The 23616-nt window shown below is 39.2% G+C and overlaps 1 long non-coding RNA gene across 2 annotated transcripts in view; it reads left to right on the top strand.

Annotated features, from left to right (window-relative positions):
- Positions 1–18572: 18572 nt before the first annotated feature.
- Positions 18573–23616, top strand: part of LOC114549815 (uncharacterized) — a 36764-nt gene continuing 31720 nt past the window's right edge. For both annotated transcript variants that reach the window (XR_003691581.1, XR_003691582.1), the window contains exons 1-2: positions 18573–18835; positions 19078–19156. This is a non-coding gene — a long non-coding RNA (uncharacterized LOC114549815). The remainder of the gene's footprint in view (positions 18836–19077; positions 19157–23616) is intronic.

Genomic DNA, 23616 nt, shown 5'->3' with positions numbered 1-23616 from the left:
ACTCTGCTGGATAAAAGTAACTACAGGGTTGCCAAGTTATGTGTTGCACTGGGCTGTGCCGTCAGTCAGGAAGCGGTGTGATGGACCTGATGCTTGATTGATGTTGCTTACTGATTAATCTTATAAAGTGTAGAACAAAACTTCTGTATTTTTCATGTATTTCCTGTTAAGTTTGGTCCAAGGTAAAGGAGCAGTTTGACATTTTGGGAAATGAAAGTATTCACTGTCGTGCCGAGAGTTAGATGAGAAGTTTGATACCACTCTCATTTCAGTGTGTGAAATATAACCAATTAGCTTAGTTTAGTTTAGCATAGCCCGACTGCCCAAATTTCAAAAACTGCCTACCAGCACCTCTAAAGCTCACTAATTAGAAGATTCCCTGCTGCTTTCCACTCTTTATGCTAAGCTAAGCTAACTGGCTGCTGGCTTCAGCTTTCCACTTAACGTGCAGACATTCAAATGTTCTCCATTTTATCATCTAACTTTCAAGAATGCAAATTAGCATATTTCCCAAAATGTCAAAGTATTTCTTTAGGTGGCCATTCCCATTTTAAATTTATTGGTGCATCCTGTCTAACGTTTTGGCACAATAACATGGAATAATGTTGTATTATTAAGGGTCCCATATGTCCAGTTTTAGAAATATATTTTCCTGACAACAGGGATTTGGTTTCTTGTTTCTCATTTGTACCATAATCCACTCTTTAAGGATGAGTCTAAGAAACTCTGAACATATTCATTCAGTAGCATGCTGCAGGATATTTAATCATGTATACCATAATCATTTAATTCTTCAGTTATTTTCATCAAATGATGTCAGATTTCTAAAGTGTTTAATCAAAGCTCTTTTAAAAAGTATTTGATTTGTTTGAAACAGGCACCAATTATCTCAGTATTGGCCTTCCAACTCGCCTGCAACCAACCCCACCCCCCCTTTTGCATTTGATACTCCCCCTCCCCACACACCCACACACACATACACTCTTAGCCGTCCCCCCACACACAACTGTCCCCATCTCTTCACTTTCATAAATGAAGAGAGACAGCCTTATCCCGGAACCAACACGGAAAAGCAATTAAAAAAGAATTAAGGGTGTGCAGGGAGAAATTGGATATGATATCCGACGCCTATTGTAAATGTCAACGTTATTACTGTGTTGTTGTTTCCCATTCCTTTGGCCGCCTTGCCCGTTTTCAGGAGTGACAGCCCATAGTCTGCTGGACTTAATGAAGCCGTCTCGGCAGCCAGGGTCTTGGTATGTAAGGTGAAGAGTGCTGCTCATCCTCTTCTGCATGCAGCTCTCATTAGGATCCGTTTTGCTGGTGAATAGTAACAGCCCCCACTTTTCTTCTGTCTCTGTCCTCGAGCAAATGTCTGTTAAACTTATTTAACACTGCTGCCCCAATGCTACGTGAATTGTTGCTGTACTTTAGGTTTATCTAATTGTGTTTTCAGCTCAGCTCCCTCCGAGGAGGAGCAGTGATTGCCTTTGGCATTAACAAATAGGGTCCTTGATAAAAACAAAGCAAAACAAACACCCGTAAAAACAAAATGTCATCACATTGACATTATTTTGGTCTGTAACAAATATATCCACTGGTCATAAGCTCCTGATTTAAATCATGATGTACCAGAAGAGATTTGTACTGTGGGACTGTTTATATCACAGAGGTAGATTATAAACTGCAGATACAAATGAATACAGTTTAAACCAAACTCAGTAAACTCTATCCATCATGTCACAGGTGTGAATCAGCTGAAAGGTCACTCTCTCATTAATTATTATTATTATTATTATTATTAATATCATTGTTCCTATTTTATGTGATTATTGTCTTAAAATATTCAGATTCCCATACAGGGATATCACTGCAGGTACATAAGACAAAAAAACGTTGGGATCCACAATTCTAGGGTAAGACATATAACCAGATCTGTTCTTAGCAATCTTGGGTAAATTTAAGGCGTCAAGGAGTTTTTCGTATGATGACCAACAAGCATTAATAGGGGGCATAGTCACAGCAAAATAAATTGCACTCTTGGATTAAAATGTATTAGATTCTCCATGTTTAGAGAATCATGGACAGCCCATCCCCTGTCCTGTCCTGTCTTTCTTTCTAGTCTTTACTATCAGTCAGTACTATCTTTCAGGGAAAAACACATTAAGTCTTGGTTGATCTGGAAAATGAGAATATACAGCTAACAAAAGAAATACCCATTGGACATAATGTCAGCTGGAGTCTTTGAGAAAAGCTCTAAGCTATTGATACCATTGTTTTTTGACATGGGAGGTCAAAGTTCAGGTTGAGCTACATTATAACATAGACCTCACTGGGCACTTCAATAGTGAGAATGAATTACTTGAACTCTTGGTGCAACACTAAATGAATAAATACTGTAAATACATCCTTATAGCCTGTAAAAATCCATAATCTGTGTCTCAGCGAGGACACCTTGTCAGATGTTCTGCATCTGACAAGTGAGACTTCCTCATGAAATCCAGCAATGGATTATTCTTCTAAAAAGGAAATCTACCTGGAAATATGAGTTTGGCGACACTGAAAGGCAATTTCAATTTCTCCTCACTGCTGACTGCTGTCCAAACTGTCACTGAAAACACAAGAAGTGATTCTAATAGGAAAGAGTAAAGTTAATTACACTGGGATCTGGGAAATCCAAGGTGAGCACGGCTGGCTGCATTACTGTAATATGTGGATGTCCTGTTTTATCACACTTTAATTTCTCCCAAGGGACTTTTATTTTACACATTGTAGCCTTGGCTTAAAGGAATTGCTATTCCCCTGGGCACTTCCTCAGATTTCTTTTAAAATATATCCTGAGTGGGGTTTTGCTGGCTACATTATTCAGCTTTGTGCTTCAAATTCATGCAGACATTCACTCAGTGCAGCCACAGTCTGAGGCTGTTGGCCACTGAGCAGCTCCACTGGAGCGATTTGAGGTTTAAGTGGCCTCCTCAAGGGCACCACAGTGGTGTTTGTTGAGGGAGCTGAGAGTGTTGCTCATTCATTTTCCACACCTAGATATCGCCAAGATTATCTGCCCCGAAAACTTACATTGAAAGTTCAAGTAAGAAGAATAATTCCTTTCTCGGTTTCTGTGATTATACGAGTCCAACCTGTCCAGGGTGTGGGTGTGTGTGAGCACACGCACGTTTCTCAGCTTCCTTTGTTCTCACACTCCCATCTTACAGTCTGTCTTGTGTGTCCCACTTCATCCTGCTGTATAATGGAAGTGGGTGACAGCCACATCTGAAGTCAAGAGATGAAAGACATAATTTATAAGTCGGTGTCTGCTCTCCCTCTGTGTGTCTTTCTCACTCACTCACACACACATACACACACACACACACACACACACACACACACACACACACACACACACAGTGTATGACACAGTGAATACAGCAATGAACCGAGGCATCACTTGAACTAGCGATTCCCAAACCCGGACCCGGATCTGTGGGCCTGTTAGTACTGGGCCTTGAAATATTCCCAGAATAATGGTGTTCTTTTCCTATTATAATTGTCTTTTTTTAATGCTTTAAGTGCTATAACAGTCATGCTATTTAATCCAAAAGATAGCCTAAACAATAAATATCCTGGATCAAAAAGTGTACCATTAAGCTGCAGCCTTGTGATGCTTAGCGGCTCATTGGTTCTGGACGTAGCCTATGTATCTGACCGGACCGCGGGGCGCGGTGCACGTGAAGTGGCAGGTGCAGCCCTATGGGTGCAGCACAGGTGCAGTCAGTGGTGAGCCGGGCCCAGCAAACGTCCATGGCCCGTTTAATAGCGCACTGTTCCAGTAAAAGAAAGGGCGATTAACAACCAGAAAATAGCGGAAAAAGAAAAGCAAGTCATGCTTCAATCGTATACATCTCCCTCATATAGGCTATGGATTTATTAGCGCCAAATCCATTGTGTGTTTTTTTGTGGTGAAATACGCGATGAAGCAATGAAGCCGTCAAAACTTCAGAGGAACGGAGTTTTTCGAAAGAAAGAAAGAAAGAAACGTGAGTTGGACGCTCAGCGGTAAGTTTTGATATCTGCTATCTGTTCTTGTGGCTGCCAATCCCTGGCTCACTGATATGGATATCAGACTGTAAGTTAGTTTTCATTTATATTTGTGAAGTGGTCCTTTTTTTAATTTCGTTTTATCATATCAAGTTGTGTGCATTGTTTTATTTCGTTTTCATATCCTGGAAGTTGTGTGTATTGTTTTGGATGCATTGTTTTGGACGCACTAAATGCTTGCTCTTGGGGGAATTACTGGTATTGTTGGGTCTTTGTAAATTATAGAGTGTGGTCTAGACCTACTCTATCTGTAAAGTGTCCTGAGATAACTCTTGTTATGATTTTATACTATAAATAAAATTGAATTGAATTGAAAAATGGAATATAGACCTATGCTTTTTTTTTCGAAGTCCAGGAAGAACAGCTTGTCTTGTGCACAGCTAAAAATACAGTAATATCACTAAACAGTTTATGCTCACATTGAAATCGTTTTGTTCTTGTTGGTCCAGTATTTTTTTGTTGTGGTTAAAGCTCAATCTCTAATTTTACACTTTTAGAAATGATTGGCTGAAATGACTGTGAGTTGTTATTGTAGTTCTGTTGTATGTTGTCAACTGTCTGTTGAAATGGGCTCTTATTACGTAGGCCTATATTCATACATTTAGCCTTTGTTGTCACCTGTTGGTGAGTGAAACACTGAGTTGCTGTTGAAGTAATTGTCTTTAGTGGCTCTGGAGAGATTTGACAGGTGAAATACAATTTGCCATTCCTGCCACCTGCTGGTGAGTGAATGAGTGCTGTGTGAGTTACTTTTGAAATAGACCTGATTTGTAAAGGGAAACTTTTTGTGAACTGGTCTGAAAGTTGAAATAGATTGTTAGGCAAATAAAACCACTGTAGATTAAGCACTGTGTAAAACAGTAACAGCCTATGTTTAAAAACGATGCATCTTAAAATTAGGCTATTAAAATGTATGAATATAGGGGCCTACTTGTCCCTGGCACAAAAAAGGTTGGGAACCCCTGACTTATAGGCTACCAATAAAACCACAAAATATTTTATAAACATTTCTTTCTTTTTTTAATTACGTTCATTTTCAGCTGTGATTCATTTCTTATTTCACTGGATTTGAGATTGGAACACCTGTTACAATAAATGCATAAATAATAAGTATCACAAGTATTGTAAATGTTCGCTGACTACCGGCAAATGCTGTAAATGGATGTTAATAATTCAAGATCAGCGTTTCTTTTAGGATTTTTTTTTAGCAGTGGGGGCAGGTCTGTCCGAACAACAACCCCCAAGCCAAATGTTTTACGTATGAAACGGAACTGACACTTCGCTGCAACACAAACTAATATATTTATTAAACTCTATTCACACACATGTATTTTTTGAGGAACTATAGGGCACATAACATCTACAACAGGTCTACACTTAGAACAGACCCACTGCAGTGACGTTTTTAGTGGAACTGTTCGTTTAATAGTCAACTCGGAAGAAAGCGAACGTTCTGACAATAAACTACATCAACACAACAGTATGTGGAGTTAAACTGGATGGGCCCAATGACGTCTGAATTGTTCTACTTGTTGTTGTTAAATTTCAATGTGAGTGGCAGCTAATGGGGGGGGGGGGCATTATGCCGGCAGGATAATTTAAAAGGCAACCGCAACTACATTTTTTGTACAGCCCTATTTCTGATACCGTGGTGGCAGAAATTTTGCCATGGTGGGCCGCCACTACAAAATCAATATAGAGGAAACACTGAAGATCGCCCAGGCTGAGTTACCTGTTAACACAACATAGTAATCCATGCTGACATTAAATGGGTAGGAGCAGATGTGTATTGAACAGAACAGTCGTACTAAATTTAAACTCTTGTAACCTTTTGAGGGCAGATTCATAGGTTCAGTCTGAGGTGACATTTCACTTTTTAGTGAAAGAAAGTAGTGGATGTATTATAATGGTAATGCTTTATTTTCTGTGTCAGTAATTTCAGAAAAATCCTAATAAGTTTCAAGTTTCCTCAAAAGAACTATGTATGTTTGGTACTACTTACAGGAAAAATAGAGACAATGGTCAGTTGGTATCATTCTAAATAGATAAATGTATTTCAATTAATTGCTATATAACCCTTTAGTCTTTTAGCCATAACACAGAAGAGTTCTGCTCAAGTCTAAAACTGAGGCGCAAACCTGAACCTGACTAAACCATGCTGGTACTGCTTAATCTGTGACCCAAACCTATATCTGAAGCCATGTTCTTTTATATGTTAGCCATTACTCACTGTTAGCTTGTCTTACATTAGCTATACTCTGCCTTTTTTCTTACTAAATTAAATACAATTTGAATCAAATATGAAAATAATCAAACCCAACATAAACCCCAATACTTGTTGGGACTTGTCAGTTTTGGACCAGGATGCAGAACTCACAACAGCAGGTCATTTAAACAGACAAAAATGTGAAATGTGTCAAAAGGCATGCATACAATTCCACATATGAATGAAGAATGTAGTTTCCAATAATACATGAATACATGATACATATGTACTTCAAATAAAGTTTTCCTTTCAAGGAAATTCCTGTTTACCACCTAATTACACCATGTATTGACTGGAAACTTCCTTGGAAAGCATTAGCAAATGATTAGGAAATGATGGGCCTATAAAGTACAGTAAAGTGTCACCAATATATTTACAGTAAATGTAAAAGTAGATGATTTGGTGTACTATACTACGATAAATATGTTTGACCTATTGGCAGTTATCATCCTAAATAGGTGAAAGTCTGAATGCTGTTCAGAGGAAAGCCCATATTCTAGGCAAGGTCTCACACAATCACTGACAGTGACACAAGCTTGTCATCTACCTCCTGCTTCTTCCTTTGTTTCAAGGTTTCTCTCACAAGTAATAGAAACAGTCTTTTTCTTCCAATTACAAGAGACATAACCTGCCAGGTCTGATTGTGTTTCTGTAATCTCTGCAGTTCCTTGTCTCTGCATCCTACTGTACCCTCTGGCGTGCAAAAGCGCCACGAGGGGTTAGAGTACAACCTGCACTCGCGTCAACCCTCTGCACCTTGTCTTGATGCCCTTGAGCGGTAATTGGTTGAATCCCTCCAGAATCTGACTTGAGGGCACAGAAATCCACAGCTCCCCAATCAGCCGGCTGTCAATCATTCTGCCAACTAAACTAAAGCCAGGGATAACTAACAGGCTGAGATTGGAATTTAGAGTTAGAGAGACCTAAATCTTTCCGACAAGTTTGTGCTCGGCCTGGTAGTACTCTTATAGACAGGGCTATCACCAAATTGGTTGATAGGGATGTTGTCCATACGGAACTTAGGGGGAAGCCCAACATCCAATTTGGTTTTTACAGGGAGACAGGATGGGCAATTTTCTTGTCCCATATGTGTAAAAATGACACTGAGACAGCCCTAATAAGAATACTGAATAGATGCTCAGCTCTGGTTCATATACAAATCAAAACAAATGGTTAATGGTTCTCTCACTTGTATGTTTTAGTTGCACGTAACTCAATCTTATTGAGTCATCTCTGGCACTCATTTTAAGTATGTTAGACTCAAAAAGAATCTCCAGAAACAGACCTTTTAAGGTGGTACAATATCCTTTATATCACTTTAATAGAGAAAAATGTATGCAGATTATTGGAAATGCACTTTTGCTGTAAATGTTAATCTCTACCTTTTGGTAAATGCTCATAATTAAAAAAAAGAACTATTTGTTGAGAAAGAAATGTATTGTTCTTTTGTTGTCTGTGCACAAAGAAAAGAATAAAAATAGATTAAAATAAATTGTGGGTGGGACCCAGATATTCTCCAAAGTTGTAGCACAATATCCAGCTCGGCTTCTCAGAGCACAAATAAAAAGCAATTTATTTTCTCTTGGCGGTGGAGGTATGAATGTACACCACTGTGTTTCCTTGAGCACAACAACCGCAGAGAAGCATCATGGTCAGAGAAATCATCCTATAAGCCATAAAGTCCCACATACGATCCTCATGACCCCTGGCGTCCACCCTGAAGAAGTGTCCTTTTAATCACAACTCTAAATCTGTACTGGGTTCTCGAGTGGCTGACCCTGCCATCTGACCTTCCTGGTGGAGGGAGGCAGGCAGCAACACAACAGCTCGGGGATCGATAGAGAATTAGTAAGTTCACAAGCCATTTTGATGCCATTCGTTAATCACACAATACAAAAAGCAGTCCACAGTAATCTAGTCTCGCTTTGCCAGACCAGCCGCAGCGCCGCGGTGGAACATGTAAACGTTCAAAAATTGTTTTAGTGGTGCAACAGAAAACTCTGATTAGCCCGCAGAGATCTGAGGAGCAGTTAAACATAGTCCTCATAAATCGACCGGAGTTTAAAATGCCAACCCAAAGGAAGCCCAAGGCAACGGCTATCTGGCCTAAATGAGTGAAATCCGGCAGAATTTCGGCAACGGAGCAAGTTGCGACCTTTGACTACTGAGGTAAATGAAACCGCAGCATAACCAAAGTTATTACAATTCATCCTGTGGGAAATTCATGAATGTCTGTACCAATTAGTGCCAATCTATCTAGTAGGTGTAGAGATATTTCACTGGATTTGCAACATTTTTGACTGTCAGGTGGCAGCAAATGAAAATTAGTAGTATTCATCCTGTGGGGAACGTGAATGTCTCTACATAATTTCTTGGCAATACACCCAAAAGATGTTGAGATATTTTAGTCTGGATCAAAGTGGTGGACTGACCGACGGACAGATCGACCCTCCAGAGTAGAGACCTGTCACTAGCATGGCTAAAAAGCTGCAGCAGAATGGCTTAAATATCACATTTGGTCTAAACATTGAACATTATTTTATTCCAGCAGTTGATGCGGTTTACACCATCTCTGCCTGGCATCATGCAGTGGACTCATGATGAGCACACCACTCGCATTAAAATTCTGATTGATCAACTCTATCCCATAATTCATTTCTGCTCTGGTGGGAGCATTGTCACAAAGCACAAGTGGCCATCCAGTTGTTTGATGAGCATGATAATTATTTCAACCATATGCCAAGGCTTTCCAAAGCACCTTATCTGAACCCAACATCAGGCATAGATGCACTGTTTGCCACTGACAAACCATCTTTATGGATATTCTCTTTATTCATTATTTGATTCTTCATCTCTCGCCTATTTTTCTATCATTCTCATCTTGGCCATTCCTTCTACCCACTCCCTCTTCCCTCTGTCGCCCCCAACCCCCACCCCTATCCCGTTCACTTGATTATGTTGAGCCAGAGTCGGGGAAAGTGTCACTATGGAAACAGGGGCAGAGGCAGTGGAGGGCTCTCTATTGGAGAGAGGGGAAAAGAGACGGAGAGTGAAAAAGACCGAGAACTGGCAAGTGCCGAAGAATCAAAGAACGGTCATCTGATTTAAAAAAAACCTAGGTAACAAATTAATCTTATTCACCTGTTAGAGGTGGAAACACACAGGGGGGATATCATTTCATCAAAGCACCTTACTGAGCCATGAGTGCCTCTTTTTTTTCCTTTCTGAATTAAGTCCAGTCGTTTCTTTTCATTGAGACGGTGGGAAAGCTATGAACGCACCAGATGTTCGATACAATCACTGAAAGTACTACAAAACACGACCAGCGGCCTTTTTTTATTGAGTTTCAGCCCCTTTTGCACAATCCCTATCCTGCATACATTATGTGAAATCTAAAAAATAATTTACTAACTCATTTGCTTCTCTTAATCTACATCTCTTCCTCTGGGAGCTGTATCATTTTAATAAGGGAAATCAATAAATTACAAGTCTTTTGCCTTAATTTACCTCATGTACATGCAACATCTCAGCAACACTGGACCATCATTTGAGGCGAGCTGAAACGACTAATCGATTAATTAATAATGTCACACATTTGTTGGGTTGCGTTTTAAAATTGTGCTGCTTTTCTTCATCATATGACAGTAAACTGAATGTGTTTGGGTTTCGGACTGTTGGTTGGATAAAACTAGGAATGTGGATACGTCAAGTTGGACTTGGAAATTATAATGGGCATCTTTCCCCTAATCTATTAATTGGAAAAATAATTAGATAATGTAAATAATCGTTAGTTACAGCTCTAGTCCACAGTGCAATATTAGCATTAAAAACTAATGATAGAAGCCTTGATTCCCTTTGTCACCCTCGAGTTTGAGGAGTAGGGTGGTGTAGGAGAGACGAGAGACAGGAGGGAGCAGGTTATAGGAAAGGGGAGGAGTAAAAAGAGGAGGGGGAAAAGGAGGAGGGGGAGCAGCATGGGAGGGAGGTATGATAGTGAGAAGGGCTGAGACAGTAGCAGAGCGAGCCAGAGGCAGGGAGGAGGCAGCGAAGGAGCAGCTCTCCTCCTGAGTCTCCATCCCAGAGAAGACCGAGGGGTAGAAGACCGGAGAAGACCGGAGAAGACAGTCCCGCCTCAGCAGTGCATCCCAGCAGCTCCTGAAGTTCAAACCAAAACGTCCGCTGTGAGGTACGTTTTCTTTGTGCCTCTACTCCTTTTACTCTCTCTCCTCGTCTTTATCAGGACTGTGGATTAGCAGCAGTCGGGCGCTGGAGGTATTTAGTGTGTGTGTGTGTGTGTGTGTGTGTGTGTGTGTGTGTGTGTGTGTGTGTGTGTGTGTGTGTGTGTGTGTGTGTGTGTGTGTGTGTGTGTGTGTGTGTGTGTGCGCGTGTGTGCGCAAAGATCCTGCTGAGGCTTTTCAGCAGCAGGTTGCTGTGTGTGTGTGTGTGTGTGTGTGTGTGTGTGTGTGTGATATGGGTGTGAGGAAATGGAGCAAAAAAGGATCTGATTTATCAAAATGTCAGCAGCGATTCTGCTGAGATGCAGTTTCTTTGACATTTGAAGACTGATAACATTTTGTGCAATCAGACTCACTCTCAGCACAGTGTGACCTGATGTTACAAAGGACACTGAAAAGAGCTGATCACCTCAAACACTTGGCTCTGACATTGTTTCTATTCTTCTTGTCCTTTACTCACAGTTGGTGTACAGAACAGCTCACATCACTGAGACCTTAAAAATGACTCACTTGCATGTGCAGTTCAAAGCTTGTCCTAACTCCCATTATTGTTACGTGTGAGATTTTACAGTGAATGATTAGTTTCGAAATGGTACCAGTGATTATTTTGAACTATTTTTGACCTTTTTTTTTTTTTTTTTTTTTACAATTTTCTCCACATTTGCTTCATGAATCTATTCTTGTGATCTTCATCTATTGTAAGAAAAATTGACATTATCTTTTAAAATATCTTATACCAATCCTTAAGTATTAAGGAACAGTGAATTAATACAGTTTCCAGTGCAACTACAGTCATTAAAATACCCCAAACCCCATTTTATGTTCTAAACTGGCTCTGCGGCTAACAGTCTGTTTCTCTGACCTAAGTCTCCCTGAGTATCTGCCAACTACTCTCTTCATTAGTGCCATTAAGCACGGTCTAATGTTATCAGGCACATTGGCCGTATTGATCTGCTAACCTGTTCCCAGAGGGGCAATAGCCCAGACAAACTCCAAGTCTTCATCTTTAACTGTGCTCCTCAGATACAGCAGATTTCAGAACAGAGTGGAGAATTATTGAGTGGACTAGCGCAGGGACTGTCTTTGTGCAGATGTCATGATGTCATACTAACTGGACCCTCTCCTTCTTGCTGCACAGTCGAAAAACGTCTTAACATTATAGAGGACATGAACTGTCCTGTAATAACAAAGAACATTGGTGGCAATTTATGGCATAATACGGTATAATTTCAAGTAAAATTCAAGAACTGAGCAGAGCCTGTGTCTTTCAGTGGCGTTGTGGTAGATCAGTAGTTGTGCTTTGGCTGCATAACGTATGATGTCATGTCCTTTTTGGCTGCTTGTACTGATTTCTCATACAATTACTGTTGATAATTTATGAAGGGAAGGTGGATTATTATATTATATAAAATGCAATAAAAAACAGAATACACTTGATTATGTTTGTGGGATTCACCACAATCCCCCTGATTTCAGCAAGTATTTCTGTAATTTCAACAGCCTCCTGGAAGCAAATAAGAGCTTTTTACGGGGCTTTTCACCGCTTTGTTCCAGCTTGCAGTATCATTCAGTAGTTTAGCATTCCTATCTTGTTAGAGAAAGTACCCTATTATGAATCTTCAGTATGAATCATATTCTTTATGTGATCTTAGCTCAAACTGTTTTTTTTTATTTGATCCGTCAATGAAAATTTCTAGGATGGTGTGTTTTGCATAATACCTGTTGATAAGATAATTAAGTACAAGACTATCCTGCTACATGTCTTGATTGAGACAACATAATTGTGATATTCAGCCCATCATTTTACAGATTACAGACATTATCCTGCCACTTATTAATCGTATTATTGAGGATTAACAGATACAGATTTTAATATATATTACTTGAGCTGCGACTAACAATTAATTTTATTTTTTATTATCCATTAACCTGCAGATTGTTTTCTTGATTAATCTTTTAGTCCATAAAATGCCAGAAACTATTAAAAAAATGTCCATTACAAGTTTCCAGAGCTCAAAGTGACGTCTGACCAACCATCCCAAACCCACAGTATTCACTTCACTATTACAGGAGACTAAAAGACACAGACAACATTGACATTGAAGAAGCTTGAAGCATTGAATTTTAGGTTTTAATCAAAGATTTTGCTTCGAAAATGATCATATATTCATCGAATATCAAAATAGTTGCTGATTAATTCTCTGTTGACATCTTGTTTCAGCTCCCTATTTTACATGACCTGTACATACTATAGTATAAACATGATAGGCTTGCAGTGTTGAGGTCAGACTTTACTAAGTAGACCTACAGTAGATGCATGTATTCATGTGCCTGTGGGCAGCATCTGTGTATGTGTGGACGTGCGGGTGGATGGCAAAGAAAGTATATGGAGATCAATGCAAGCAGCTGTTCTCTCTGCACTTCAAACGCTGCTCTGTTGTTGGCGCATCAACGCTCCGACAGGCCTCGCGCAAGGGGATCAAAGGCTAATGAGACAGCCATTGCACAAACGCACTCGGCAGAGCCATGAATATTGATACGGCTCAGGAGAGAGATGGAGGCAGGGTGTCTTCACTCGCTCAACAGCAGCCCGATAAATTAAAGAGGGGGAGGGGGGTGCAACATGTATTGTGGAAGGATTTTGGGGTTTAAAATATATCGCCAGAATGTGTGGTCACTGCTAAATGGCTGGCAGATCTCACTTAGAGTTCTTAAAGCTGTTTCAAATATCTTGTCTCTATCTATATTTTACCTTCAAGATGCTAGATACTATTACTTACATCAACTTACTGTGCAGTGAGTGCAACACTACAATATTTTTAAACTCCCACACTAACAACCAAGTAAAAGAACTGATACGTATTGAGTTTTTTTTTTTTTTTTTTTTTTTTAAAGGCCTCGTTGGAGATTTTAAATGAAATAGAGCTGAAACGATTAGTCGATTAACCGATTGACAATCAGTTACCACATTAGTCGGCTATTCATTTCTATCATGTTTTAAAGCCCCTGAAAACTTTAAGTCAAAAGTATTTTTCTAAACCTTAAATATTCATGACATGCAACAATTAAAGTTTTTTTATCTTGATTTTTAAATCTAATTTATTAACACTTAAAAAATTCATCTTATCTGCCCTATCTAGACTGTATTGGTTGTGATCAGATTGGATTTACAGTGACCAAACAACCCACCAACTGTTGTCAGATTCGGATTCAAATGTCCCTAAATCCTGATTGGTGCAGAGAAATATGTGACATCATCTTTTTCCAGCTGAGCCCTGCCCAATAAAAATAAATACTAAAATCTCTTAAACAACCATATATGTTCTAATGTTGGCAGAAAATATTTTCATGTCGCAACCCATTGGTAAGAAGCTGATTGGAAAGTTGGTGTTCAGGGCCTTTTTAAAATGTGAGGATTTACTGCCTTTTTCTGTTTTTAAACCATTGTAAATGGAATATCTTTGGACAGTGTGTGGATAAAAAGATTAATCTAAAAATGAATTGGCGAATTAATTAATAATGAAAACATTTGCTACTTACAGCCCTATCGTCAACTAAGACAAATTTTGTGATGGAAGGAATGCACGTCTAAGATTTGCATACAAACGCACTCCATCCACATTCAAATGTTCCACTGGCCCTCTTTTAATGGCCAACATGTTTTCAGTCATTTCAGTAAATGCTACTGCAGTCAGTAACCGAAGCGAATCAATTCTGTACCATTAGAATCCAATATTTGTCTTCTTCTCTGCCTAATGTCTGCTACGACAGATACCACTGAGTTTACGAAGGTGATATGTCCCCCACAAAATAATGCACTGTGTTTCTTCCCTCAGGGTCGTTGTATTGTCTAACACACAGTTAACCTCCTGATGTCATCAGTTTGTTTCTCCCTGTAGTCGACAGCCACATGACATGTTAAAATCAGCACTTTCTCTGGCATTATCTATCTAAACATCAACAAGCGCCATTCCCCATCTGGTTAAGTTTGCAAAAAATAACTAAAACAAGCTGAAGGTGACATTAATATTTAACTATCCAACAGATCCAACTGAAGGTAAAGAACAGGAATGAATTGTTTTTCTGGGTGGTATGTCATTTCAGCCCATTACAGCTGTCAACAGGCAGGGAAATAGACACTGGGAGGAGGACAAGTACAGCAGCAGGCAGGCAGAGAGACTGATGCGGTAGGAAGGCCATCCACAGTACGTGGGCGACTGTGCCTCTATCTTGACTTGGGCTCGTAAATCAAGCCTCCCCTCCAGGGGCCTATCTTCCATTCTCAGACCTTCACAACAGCTTGTTCTCCAGTCTGTGACGAGAGGGGCTGTTGTCACAGCAGCTATCGATCGTGTGGGATGAGTTTGTCTGACCGGGGGATTTTACCCATCTGAGCGTGGTCACTGAAGTGTCCCGTCTTGTCTCCGTGTCTGTCTGTGGGCTACATGTTCTGTCTTTTACGCCAATTCACTACCAGCTACTGTCAGCTACATCTCACAGTTTCTTTCCAAAATAAGATCTCTGAGAGTCCAAATAAGTGATTCACAAACTTAAAAGAGAGGGTGGCTGTTTGAATAAAATATAAAATTTTATAAACTCTATCTTTTAAATCTAATGACTTGAGTCTGCAAGAACTACTGGCGACTAATCCATGGTGTTTCCCTGCCTTACATCCAGTGCATGCTGGGATTGGTTTAAGACCCAAGTGACACTAAACAGAAATAAGTTGGTATAGAAATGTAAATTTAAAAGAACAGTTGGACATTTTGGGAAATTGGGAGATGAATGATTGATACCACTCAATCACCTCATCTTTTTTTGTAGGCAAGAAAGCAAATAAGCATATTTCCAATGCACAAAATAAGCACATTATAGTCTCGTAAAAATATATTTTTTATTAAAAATAAAATAAGAAAATAATACAATAGCAAAAATTACAAAAGAAAGACATGTTTGTATATGTTTGTGATGACAAGCTCATTTATCATGTAACAATAGATTACTTGTAGTTTAATCTCTGGGTCTGTTGTTTACTATGCTACACTACAGTGCATATGCAAATGCATTTTGGATGATGTTCAAATACCAGTGAATATGTTTACAGAGTTTGCTACAACGTTAGTGTGAATCAAAGTAAACCCGATGCAGAGAGGTGAACTCTTGAATAATTGTCATTATTTGCAGATTCTTTGATCTGTTTGACCTGTAAAGCAACTACACGAAGACGGATATGTTTTAAGAAAACCTTAAACACAATGATATGGCATGTATGTTAGAGTCTTTCTGCTGGGGTTGCTTCTGGGTTCACACATGACTAGATTGACATGATGTTTTAATGCCATCCTGGATGAAAAATGAAAATTGAAATCAAATGCAAATTACATTTCTGGATAGTGGGACTATAAAAAGTCAAGTTTAACCCTGCACAATAATGGATTTCCAATAGTATTCTTACCAAAGTCAGACTACTTTTAAAACCAAGTAGTTCAATTATTCACCAGCACTCGCTCCACCCTTTAAAAGCCAATTAGGTGAACGTTTCATGGAAATCAGGGACGGTATTTGATCTCCTAATGTCATTTTTGAATTCAAGAGGGAATAATTACACAAATTTGACAGTTCCCAATATCACAATCCATCTGACACTCCTGTCAGGTGAATACTTAACAAGAAAAATTCCACCCCTGGGTTATTTCCACATGCATGCCCACACATATATTCTTTCCTCTGCTTCATTTTCATGTAGTTACAGTCAGGAGTAACACATGTATTGTAAATGCTGTTATCTGATTTATGGCATGGAAAAGTGTAGTTTAGTAATTACAAACGACAAGGGTTAAATGTCAAACACAAAATCTATTTTACATAGCAACCTAAACTCCTTTAATCACAGATAGTTAAAAATCACATTTAAGACATATATGGATTTCATCTCACCAGCCTCAGATATGTAAATGAAAATGTATTGAAAATAATAATAGTGGTAGTATTGCACCACCATGTCACTAGTGCCTCCTCATTCTTTGTCCTCGGGCACTTTCAAAGCATTTCTTCATCTTGTTTCCTCACTCTGAAAGCAGAGTTTGTGAAACTCCACCAGCGCTGCACACGAGAGCACTCCCACTCAACCTTCCAGCCTGCTGAGAGCTCTTGAAAGCAATTTTATTTTAATCAAGTTCACTACAAATGCCCTTCTGATGCCAACCTCAGCAACACTACCATTTTGTTTTTTCAGCTGCATTTCTCTCTACATTATATTGATATCTTCATGAGTGGTATGAAATAATGACAATTCTCTTTGAGTTTATTGCTCTTCCAGGACAGAAACAAATCTTGGTGCGCTCGTAAGTGGAGGCCTCATTTTTCAAATATCTGCATCTACTTCTGGGCCACAACGTTTTTTTTAAAAAGAACCACAGTTGCTGCACTGCAGGTCCATGGCCCTAATCTGGACATGGTTTTCTACATTCCTTAAACTCAGTAGTGAAGAACTACTCCGATCTTTACTTGAGTAAAAGTACCTGTACATGTAAAAAAACAAAAAAACAACAGTCCTGCATTCAAAATCTTACTAAAAGTACAGAAGTAGGCTTTAATCAGCAAAATATAACTTTTTGTTTTAAAAAGTATATTAGGGCTGGGACTAACCATTATTAAACATCAATTAATCTGAAGATTATTTTCTGGACTAACCGATTTAAACATTTAGTCTATGAAATGACAAAGTAGTGGAAAACACCCATGAAAATGTCCCACAGCCCGTTTCTAGAAAAAAACTCCAAGATATTTCATTAACTATTAAATATTATGGATGTTCATTGCTGGGTTAAAGAATTTCCCTCCTGTACCTTTCAGCTATCTCTGCTATTTATTTAGCAGGGCACCGTCGCTGCATCTGGGGTTGTGATTGGTTTTAAGAAATACAAACAAGCCAGAGCATTTTTTTCCCCCCTATCCCAGAATAGATAAGCGGTGTAGCCAGACCGTACTCCAGTGCTGACACAACGCTATAGAGCTAGGTCTAGCAATGCAAAAGTAACTAATAAATTATGAAGAAAAGTGTTAAATCCTCATTTGAGACATTAAAACCTGCAAATGCAAAAACACGACAAGGTGCTCCAAGTAGCCTATAGACAATACTGTTTTTTTGTAAGGAGTCAAAATCCTAAAAGGTTGTAAACTGTTGGAATAATCTTTAACAATGCATTGTATTTTATAAGATTATCAAGTGTTTTTAATGTTAATTCTCAATCTGTAAAGTAACTAGTTATTTTAGCTTCATATAAATGTCATCAAGTAAAAAGTACAAATTCCCCTCTGAATGTAGTGGAGTAGTATGAAGTAGCATAAAAAGAAAGCAAGTGAAGTACACATGGCTCTAAATTGTACTTGAGTAAATGCAGTTAGATACATTCCACCACTTGCTTAAACCTTGTTCTTTTGAAAACAGGTGGGATTTGTAGTTGTTTTTTTTGTAGGCTCAGTATGGGCTCACCTCTTGCACTGCCATTTATCCCTGTTGTCCTCAGGCAAATATATTCCTGCTGTATTATATTATTAAAAACATTTTATAAGCACTTAATAGTCACTGACCTTGAGAGTGATTCTCTGATATACATGTCACACTGCTGCATTGTTCATTCAGTGACTCAAAAAGAGCTCCTTGTGCAAAACATCTGCAGAAAAGTACTGTAGCTAACATAACAATGCAGCAGTGAGGCGTTAAAATACATGTTTCCCTAATGTTCAATTATTTTTTTGAGTTGAATCAACAGAACACAGGCCAGTAACCGACTGTTCATGTTTTTTGTTCAACTTGAAAACACTGAAAACTGTCAGATCAAAAGTGTGGCAGCTGTGCCCTGTTAAGTTAGAGATTCTAGCACCCCCATCAGGCAAATTAGTGTCATATTCTAAGTGACTGACTTTTTGGGCCACCTAGGGGCAGTAGAATCAAGCCGTGAACACAACATGGCCACATCACCCTTCAGGTTGATAAGGCAAACATGTTAGCAAACTGCTGCCTATTTGCACATCCAGCTGACACGGAGCATCACAAGCATTCATTTGGAAGTTGCGTTTCTTGCCACAAGTCAAATATTCACTTTCACTTTTTAGCTAGTTTTAAGTCTCCAACAACTTCTGAAGAAAACAAATCTGACTGAGCTGCTAAATGCTATTCTGCTATGTTGACATGCTAGTGGCTAACTGTGTCTGTCTGCCGTTTCCTGCTGGCCAGGTAAAGTACATTGAAGCTGCTACCAAATATTACAGCATGAGAGCGGTGTGAGTAAACCCTTAACCGTAAACTAGCTCATAGTCTACCCAAACATTTCATTGGATTAAGGTTTGTTCAAACTTTGAAACTGCAGCCTTGGAAATATTTCTACCTCCAGGGTGAAAACATCATCATCATTTAGTTTGGCTGGAATGAGATGGATGTTACTACAACACTGAATTTCTTGTTTTCCTTTTGTACAGCTTGTCTTCAGGTGAAGAGGACATGATGTGCCATGAAGACTGTTGGCTGTGACTAAACCTCAGAAGACCGAACACAGAGGTGAGCCTCACTATACTCTCACTGTCTCCTGTTAAGGATTAATAACAAATATCCTTGAAATGACGGATGGTAGCCGAAAGTTTAGATCAGCCATTATGAAGTGTGAGCAGTATTCAATTTGTTCAGAATGACAAGACAAGTGATCCCTCAGTGTATTTATGGGGTTTCATAAGTAGTGTTCTGGTCATAGCTTCAAGGTTTCCATTCACTACTTACTTAAACATGATCTACTGCAGAAGAAAGATTGAATGAAATGTTAAATCCTACAAGATTTCAGTCCCACTTGATTTATATCGACAGCAAGTGTGATAGTGTGTAACACTGTGTGATTTAACACTTTAAGCAGACACTTGGAAACACAACAGAAGAGCAGCTGGTGTATCTGCTTACAGACTCATGTTGTTTTAATAAAAGGGGTCAGTCAATAAAAGCGGCAGCCACAATCTAATTTCATGCTGCACACGGCGGATGTAGTTTTCAGCACAACAGCAGGACATAGATAACCTGATTACCTTGATGAGGAGTTGGAGGTTCACTGTGGCTGCTCCTTCTTTCATTACTCCATGAAATATGTAAAACTGACCTGCTGGCAAAACATGCAAAACAATGTCTTGTTTAGTATACAAATTTGTTATTAATGTTGGCAATGACAAACACATTGCGTTACATTACATTAAATGGCTATTGCTAAAAAATATACAGAACACAAATAATGTCAATAACCGGGAGTGATTTCATGAAATGTGCAACTTTAATTCTAATAATACATTTACTATTCATTGTCTGTGTCTGTACATTTGGAAAGTCTACAGTGTGAATGAAAAAAGGTCAGGATCTCAGAGAATAACGCTCAATACTTCAAAACTGTAATCCTCACCGAGGACTTAGCTGGACTGCTCTTTCTATGAATTTTAAAGTGGTTACACATGTAACCATCAGACAAGCTGCACATTTCACTTTCACTCCCCTGCCGCTGCATTGATCCCCAAGAGGAAACCCTGTAGTGCCCATACAGTACAGTATGCAGTCAGATTTCTACACTGAGAGCTTCAGCAATGTAGAAGTAAAGTAACTTCTGCCTGCAGAGACTCACACTGCAGCAATAATGACTATTTCCTGCAGTATATAACCTTTTACAAAGTCTAAATTGAAAGCATAAAACAGAATGAGCCTTACAGTTAATCAATCAATCAATCAAATTTATTTATAAAGCACTTTAAAAGCAGCCAACGTGGCACAAGGTGCTGTACAGAAAAATGTTAAATAATTTAAAACATTTACAACATCTACATTTAAAACATAAAACAGTATCACAATCAAAATAATTACACAAAAATGTCAGCCTCTGCTGGGAAAGGCCAAGGAAATAAGGTGGGTTTTAAGAAGAGATTTAAAAGTAGTTAAGTCTGAATCAACTAAACGACAATGTGGCTTTGAAAACTACAACATAAACTGCAATAGAAAGAAACCATTCACTTGATTAAATGTACATTAAAACACTCCATACCTCGCATAAATGGTACTGTTTTTGAAAAATGTAAAACATGGAAAATGGTTAAAATTGCTAAGCAATATGATCTACTAATCAGGAGGTAATAGTTTAAGCAGAACTATTAGATCACATAGAACCACATAGATCAAGTATGGAAATTACTAATGTGTTTTAATGAAACCCCCCAAAAGAACCACTTTAAACTGGTGGCACAAAATGTACTTTCACCAATAAAAATGAGAAATGAAGAAAGCCCTTAACCATCTTTCTATTAAATTTTTAAGTGCATTCCTTGTGCAGCAGAACTTTGTGAAAATGTCAATCTAAGTGAAAACAGAGTAAAAGCTTCGGCGTTAACAGCCACATTTCCTTGACTTTTTCTATTTTCAGCTCCAATCTTCTTTTTCAATTTCCTATTTTCTGTGGCCTAGTTTATATTCAGGGGGAAAACTGCAGCGCTGCAAAAACCCAAGGTGATTATTTTCACTTTCTGCTCGTAGCTACCTGTTGTAATGATGATGATATCCTGAGCTCAAGTTGTGCAACAATAATGCAGAGTTGTGTAGAATTCACCTTCCAATCTGTGTTAATGAGAAGCCTATAAATGCAATCACAGTGTGCATTTGGGCAGCAAATATATCTGCAACTACAGAGGCACAGTATAGAGGTGTAGTGAGTTTCCAGCAGTGCACTGGGCCATCCACCCTGAGGTCCTTACTGTATACAGTAAAGGATGATGTGACTGCAATGGAATATCTGCATTACAGTGCATGAGCTTATATCTTGTGTTTTGTCCCAGGTTTAATGATGGTACCCTCAGCTCAGATTGCATTGTATCAGCGCTGACCCTCGTGGCCTGAATTCTGGTGACACCTTCCAATCTGTGTTAATGAGCTGGCTCCACTCTGTCTACGGGTCACGGTGATATTTACAGAAACCGTTGTAGCGGCAGATATCCACGCCTCCCTGTGGCGCTCCCTCGACTCATTTGCATAGCTTTCAGACTTCCCTTTCTCGCTCTCCCTCTTTCACCGCTCTCGCTGTGCTCCTCCATGATCGACAGGCTCCTTCGCACTGCTCTTCAGTTTGTGTCGCACATGTTAATTAAAGCCTCTAATTAGCTTTCCCCACTAAAAGGCCGCATTAAATCAGAGTTGGAATGGCAAATGATTCCTGGCATTAGCATAATTGTGTTTTTGAAGTGTAAAGATTTGGGTATTAGGGATGCTAGCACACGTTTTTGTTTCAGTGATTTGTTGTGTTTTGGGCTCAGGGCCCAAGGGGCAACTGTAGGTTGGCTGTTTGGGTTTTGGGGCCCTAGGACTCTACAGGGGCCACACACTAATGAGGCCTGCTCCTCTCTGATGGAGCAGATACAGGAAAAACAAACCTGCGATGTGGTACCCTCAGGTGGTCCTGAGAGCATGGCAGAGCGGAACAGGACTCTGTGTGTGTGTGTGTGTGTGTGTGTGTGTGTGTGTGTGTGTGTGTGTGTGTGTGTGTGTGTGTGTGTGTGTGTGTGTGTGTGTGTGTGTGTGTGTGTGTGTGTGTGTGTGTGTGTGTGTCCTGCCTTTTTCCCAATGCATGCTGGGATTGGCTAAAGGCCCCAGTGACACTGAACAGGCAAATATAACAAATAGATTAATTGATGGAAAAGTTGACTACATGTAATGATCAATGTGCATATTTTCACACAAGACCGTGAAAACGATGTAATAAAAAAAAAAAACTACGTATTTGGCTTTAAAATGGAATGTACAGGTGGTATAGCACTGAAGACAGACTTTAAAGCCGTATATGACTTTTTCACAGTAAAGTATTATTATTTAGTTCTTACCTAGTCTGGATCAATGGAAGTACATTTCCAGGATAATTGCGTGACATCATGCGCCAGATGTCCATCGCCATCCACTCTCTGTGTGTTGCGTTCTCAAACTCTGGTCACCTCAGGAAATAACAACAAACTTTGAGCTAGAAAGCTAAACGTAGAGATAGGTCTGGCAATGCAAGACTAATTCTTACCAATGTTGTAGTTGACTCCTACAGGACATAACAAAGCCTTGAGCTTCGCGTAAGACAATTCATTATTGACTATTCGGGTATGTGTAGAGGATGATACAGTAGTCCAAAATTGCAGTCTCCAGATATGAATGTTCTGACAAGGGTGGCACTCTTGGGTTGAGTAATCACATAGAGCTCTTCATGTGATTGTTGCATCTTTAAAATTGTTCTGATAAGATAGGATTTCTTTTGTTTTTAGAAAAAAATTAGACGATCCAGGTGGAAATTGGTTTGTTCCATTTCATTTTTGTTTGATTTATGTGGAAGGGGGAATTGGTGTGAACCAAGGTTACAATCGTTAACGAAAACAAAACAAAATAACGAAAACTAGGTAGGAAAAAACATTTTTGTTAACTGAAATAAAACGAGGCAAAACTAACTAAAATAAAATAATCAAGTAAATGTCCTTAGTTTTTGTCTTTGTCAATGTCTTTCATAGAGCAAATAACGTTCTATCTTTCAGAGTTGACATTTCCGACCATAGACCTGTTTTCATACAGTCTATGTCATAGACTTATATAGTTTCCGACTGGGAACCCAGAAATTTCATGTCAAATTGACCACAACATCATGGCGGTACCGAAAGTCTGAAGAAAGCGGCAGAGTCCTATTTGATTATGACTTATGTGTGTGAGATAAAAGCAAGTGCCTTACAGTGGAAGGTGGTAAAATATGTGTAATACAAATATACAATTTATTAAACGGAAAAATCGTACGAATTTTAAAGTAAATTTGAGAAGCAAGATAAACAAGGTAAAGGAGAACGCAAAGCCCCCTTCCCCCGAAACAGAAGCTAACCCCGGTACAGGGCATGGATGTATGGGTACAGGACCAGGCAGCATGACCGAGACAACCGTAGGACAGAGAACACTACAGGAGGGCTTTTACCGGCGACCCAATAGCTGCT

Source organism: Perca flavescens, chromosome 23 (assembly GCF_004354835.1).
Source record: "Perca flavescens isolate YP-PL-M2 chromosome 23, PFLA_1.0, whole genome shotgun sequence".
Classification (NCBI taxonomy): Eukaryota; Metazoa; Chordata; class Actinopteri; order Perciformes; family Percidae; genus Perca; species Perca flavescens.
The sequence above is the reverse complement of the archived record's forward strand: the minus strand, read 5'-3'. Positions and strand labels throughout refer to the sequence as shown.